This window comes from Zea mays, chromosome 1, assembly GCF_902167145.1.
Source record: "Zea mays cultivar B73 chromosome 1, Zm-B73-REFERENCE-NAM-5.0, whole genome shotgun sequence".
Lineage (NCBI taxonomy): Eukaryota > Viridiplantae > Streptophyta > Magnoliopsida > Poales > Poaceae > Zea > Zea mays.
The window spans coordinates 238,178,454-238,183,984 of record NC_050096.1 but is presented as its reverse complement, the minus strand read 5'-3'; the positions used below and the strand labels follow the sequence as shown (position 1 = coordinate 238,183,984).

At 41.7% G+C, this 5,531-nt stretch overlaps 1 long non-coding RNA gene across 1 annotated transcript; it reads left to right on the top strand.

Annotated features, from left to right (window-relative positions):
• Positions 1-674: 674 nt before the first annotated feature.
• On the top strand, positions 675-4,986 carry LOC100275386 (uncharacterized). The gene is made up of 4 exons (NR_159977.1): positions 675-1,289; positions 1,372-1,464; positions 3,372-3,529; positions 4,715-4,986. It is a non-coding gene; the product is annotated as an uncharacterized lncRNA (long non-coding RNA).
• The last annotated feature ends 545 nt before the right edge of the window (positions 4,987-5,531 follow it).

Sequence of the window (5,531 nt, the reverse complement as noted above, 5' to 3'; positions counted from 1 at the left end):
GTATCGTTTGGGGTTAAGCCATCGACATCTTGCCCCAAACTATAATCTTTGAAATCAAATGTTGTTCCTTAAAAATTCGTTTGAAATTCTTTCACGCTTGCGTTGCACGTCTCTCTGTGGCCTGGCATCGTGGCGCGTGGCTGGTGCTAACCGGTGCCTGGACAGCGCACAACCTGTCGCCCACGTGAACGATGCGTGATGTCGCTTTCGAAAGGATCATAATTTCGATGCCGCATCAATCTCGCATATTTATTTCGCGAAATGTCGTGTCTAGTGCCCGTTTAAAAATTTATGGATTAAGAGAACATGAATTTGGAGCCCCAACCTACTCTGGTGATTGTCGTCCTAAACAAATATTATTAGAACTCTACGACAACAATATTGATGCAAAAATTAAATCGGACCGAGATAACTAGAACCGAACTGAGTATTCATAATTAATCTGTTTCCTGTTCAGACTGCGGATAAAATTATCTGCTCTAAATTAAATCAAGCGCAGTCTGTACTAGTTTGACGAGTATCTTTTGTTTCGTCCGATTTACATCACGCCCAGACTTAATCGGAGAACTAAATTATCTGTGTAGTCTTTTGTAACAAGAATTAGAGAAAAGAGCAAAAATCTGATTTTTCCTTTTCTCCTTATCTTCTCCATGCCGCCCCCTACTTCAGCCTTATCTCCAGCCGTCGTTCACGCCGCTCACCACGAGCCTTGCTTCTTCACGTCACCTCCTTCTCACACATTTTCCCTCTCACCTCTCAATCCATGGACACCCTCCCTGCTCTGATCCCCCCCGATGCTCGCCGTGGGTGCCGTTTGCTGCCCCAACGCCGTTCCGCGCCCCCTCCACTCCGGCCATGAGCTCCTCCCAGTGAATCCCTCTAGTCCCCTGCTCATCTCCCATGGTGGCCGCAGGGAGCTCTGGATCCATGGCCGTCGGCCTCTGGGCGTGAGCAGCCCTTGGCTCTCTCCCCTGCGACAGACTTCCTCCACGGTGTCTCTTTCCCCAACCATGGTGGCCGGCTCCCTGCTCCTCCATTCGGTGCCCCTGGTTTAGGGCCGGTCGACCTCCGGCGACCTCCTCCCCATGGCACAGCAGGCCGACGCCCCTGCCTCTACTCCATCTTCCCCATTGGACAGCACGAGCTCCTCCTCGCCGATACGCCAGCAACCCTGCAGCAGCGCCACTCGATCTCCTCTATACGTGAACAACAGCAACCCGGATCCCATCCACGTCGTATGCGTCGATCCGATCTGTGCAGTCCCAACCCACGACGTCGCAACACCCTTGGTGAGGCCTCGCCACCTCTGCTGTTTTTGTGCTCAAAATGCTTGATAAAATGTCTAAACTGTGTGAGCGTCGTTAATCGCAGCCCTCCGTCGATGTCACGCTTCGCTCATCGCTCCTCGACGAAGAGCCATAACCGTGGTAGACATGCATGCGCGATCCGAACTGATTTCATCAGGTTGTTCGCTTTATATGATTCTAGTTTGCTCTAATTAGGTGTGATCGATGGCGTGAATATGTGTGTGAAAATGTATGTGTATAAATGGGGATAAGTTTAGTATATTAAATGGGATAGTTGATAGTATTTGTTTGTGCTATCATGTTAATTTTATGGTATGGTGAATCAATGCTTCACTTTAACAACCCTCACCTGTTGTACGTGGCGAGTGGTTAAATGTTTTTTTAATCGATTAAAGGCTCCGTACGAGTGTCATCGCTGTCCCAAAAATTTATTTGAAAGCAAGTAGTGTCGATGCTTCGATTTCGGTTGAAGTCGGAGAATAATTCGAGGAGGTATATATGCGAGTACTTTAAGTTCTTAGGTGTTCAAGTTGTACTGTAGAGTTCTATGTTATATGATGTTTATTTAGGCGTCAAGCAAAGTTAATCTAATAAGATGATTTAGAGAACGAATCAAATAATGTGTAGGAGCTAGGTATGAATTAAAACAAGATAGTTGATATTTTGGACTGCATGTACTGTAGAAATGTCATACATAAAAGTTGGAGATAACTTCATTATCTCGCTTGTATTAAAATTTGACAGACATAGGTATAATAGTTTAGGAGTTATGAATTTTCCAAGTCCAGTTTCAGAATCTGTCCAGATTCTGTACTGATTTCGAAAATGATCTTGTTTGTCCAAGTTAAACTGAGAATCAGCTCTTAGTAATTATAGGAGAATTGTAGTACTTGTCTTAAGCTTTCCAACAAGTTTTGGATCACCTTTTTTGGTGATCTAAAAGTTGAGTTACAGCTGTTTGAATTGTGATGTCCAAACCTGTCCAAATCTGGACAGAGAAGTTTGTTTGTATTAGCTGACTTTGATCCACATTGAATCAACCTGAAATGTTTATAAAGGATTTGTAGATAATTTTATAAGCTTTCTAGAAAGTCTAAGATCACCTGTTTTGGATGCCTAAATCTCTAGTTATGGAGTTTTGAAGTGGATAATCGAATTCTGTCCAAATCTGGACAGCATTATTGTTTTGTACTGTTTGACCTTTCTAAGTGTCTAATCTCATGGTGATGATAATACCAAAGTTGTAGAGGATTTCTTAGGCGTTCTATAAAGTCCTAGCTCATTATTTTTGAATGAATATCTTGTGAGTTATGAGCAAAACCGTTGACTGCTGAATGCTGTCCAAAAAAAAAATCTGCAATGGGGTATTTGGTTTGATTCCTGTTTGGCTAAATAGGAGTAATCAGTTTTTGATTCTTGAGTGATGAAGACTTATGACATTTGAAATGTTTATCCAAATGTCTTGTTGCACATGGTTGAGTTTTTCTTTCTTAATGTGTGCTCTAAACCTATTAGTTTGGGAATTAATACTTTGATGAATGTATTGGAACTAGTAGCTAATTAGACCTTGTGTGGTTATAATGAACTCAATAATGTGAAGAAGGTTTAGTAGACATACATATCTAGATTTATGAATTAATTTGGTCGCCTTATAGTTATAAGCATGATGTTAATGCCGAATGATGGAGGAGTAAAGTTTAGAATTGAAGTGCTTGTTATGCATAGAAGTATTTTAGATCTATAGGTTGAGATAAGTTTTGCTCCATAGGATTTTATGCTAGTTAATAGTGGGTTATTCATTAGTTCTAAGAATGATGTTAATCCTTTGATAGTGTACTCTAATCCATAAAGTTAAGGTTCATGTATAGCCTTTTGTTGATTGATGCTTGAGTTAGATCTATGTAATTGTAAAAAAATGTACTTGTGATACTTAGTAATATCTTGACATCTAATGTGCTTCTAGGTGTTGTGATGACTTGTTTTAAATATTTATCCTCTTTAACATAGATTATCTATCTTATGCTCTTCGTGCTCATGCTCATGTGCATCATACATATCATTTAGGTATGTTAATTGATCACGTGCTATGGAAGACGAGTGGAATTGATCTCCAAGTGATGCTGATGGACGAAGCTAAAATGGATGAATCAACCAAGTGCCAGGATGGAAGATGCTCACCAAGTGGTCGTCAATTAACAACACTAACGTAGTGTTTATCCCAGGCAAGCCCCGGTGCATTTGCCACCTCCTTGTTGTTTTAAAACTTTTATCACTTATATGCTGCATTAGGTGATAGGAGTTGAGTGATGAAACAGTTGATGCATTGTCATTCCTTGGAATTTGATTATCCTCCTTGATACCTGTTTTACAAAGAGAACTAATGAGGCTTAGCCCTGCCTAGAGAATTAAAACCTGTTTCTTTTTAAAAGAATGATGTGTGACATTGGGAATGGGTTTGTTTTATGAAAATGGACTTGTAATGGTGAGCGCATCATCTGCAGTGATGAATTCATCATTCAAGTATAGTACCTCTGTCAGGTATATGGTTTGGGTGTTAAATAATAAGATGAGACCAGACGTTGAGTAGGAAAGGTCGCCCGTCTGTGTCGCTTAAGGACCGTTCCGATTGTTGGCCTGCTGATCTAGGACCCTTTAACTGACCACATGCCTCATCATGGGTAAGCTTAGCCTCGGTCGGACCAATACCAGAAAGGCCGGCCCGCAATGGGAGTGGAGAGATGGCGAGAGTAGCTTGTACCCTCCGTGGCAAGAGACTGGAAGGTGGGGTGCTGTACTCTCGGAAACATGGCGGGCACCATGGCGAGGGTAACGTGTACCAACCAGGCCAACGGCTGGAAGGTGGGGTGCTGTACTCTCGGAAACATGGCGGGCACCATGGCGAGGGTAACGTGTACCAACCAGGCCAATGGCTGGACGGTGGAGTACTGTGCTCTCGGTTGGCGGGGACCCGTTCTGGTCTTGAGAAACCCGTGGGCGAGTTGACATATGCAAGGGTTAAGTGCTACATATGTCGTGTGGATGGAGATCCCCAGCTGGGTATTAATCGATTCGGATCGCCGAACTTCTCGGATATGAAGACTGGATCTTCGACCCTCATCGTAGATAACAAGTGAAATTAAAGTTGATAAAATGAAGCTAGTGTAGGACAAGTGAATGCTCTAGACCAGGTAAATCTAGATTCAGGAAAAGTACTTAATTTGTGAAGTAAAAATTTTGCATAAGGATCCACTACTAGTAAGCTTTTATGCAAAAACGAGTCTTTGAAATTTGACAAGCTTTACCTTGAATCCCTTAAATCCAGCATACCCTTGAGAGTCTTTTCTTTAGTCGGGTAAGTCTTGCTGAGTAATTGCGTACTCAGGGTTTTATTCCCTGTTGTTTTTCAGGTTGTAATTTTGTTCTGTTGTGGATGGTGCTAAGTGCCGGTGGGCTCGGCCTTCTTATATAAGTATATCCCATCTTTAGCTTCCCTATTGAGGATTGTCACTTAAGCTAGCATGTATTTTAAAACTTATAAATGTTTTATACATTCAAATTGTAATCTTTTTGAATCAATTTCTTTTGTAATCACCTCCGATGATATATATTGTAATCTTGTTATAACTTGTAAATGTTGTAACTTGTAATCATTTTGTAATAAAGAATTTATTTCCGCTGCAAGTGTTTGTATGTGAGTTGTGTTTACTTAATCCTGCGATCTTGGCGGTAAGTCGTTTATCCGAGGTCCTCGGGGCACTCGGACAGATCCTGTTAAGTTGTTTGGTGCACATGCATAGCTGTCTGAGGTCTTTGAGACAAGGACAGGTGCATGTGGGCCCGATAACTTGGGAGGTTCTGCGACAGCTGGTATCGGAGCAGGATTAAGTATATACGGTCACATACGTATTTTCAAAACAAAAGTTTTGGTTTTGAAAAACCTATTTTCAACTAAACACATTGTTTGGCTTTGAAAATCAGTTTTGAAAAACTATAATGCTAGCGACATCCTCTGTTAAGCCCTAAATTAAGGACTACTAGGTGGCTTAGTTCAGAATACTAACTCATAACCTGGGAAGGGTAACGCATACATGTGTAATGTTATTTTTGAGGTCATTCAGTTTTGAATGGATCGACGCTCCAGGTAAGGTGAGATGTGAGAGCATGACTGAACAAACGTCGGTCTAGGGGAGTGCTTAATTGTGGCGCTTGATTATATACATGTTA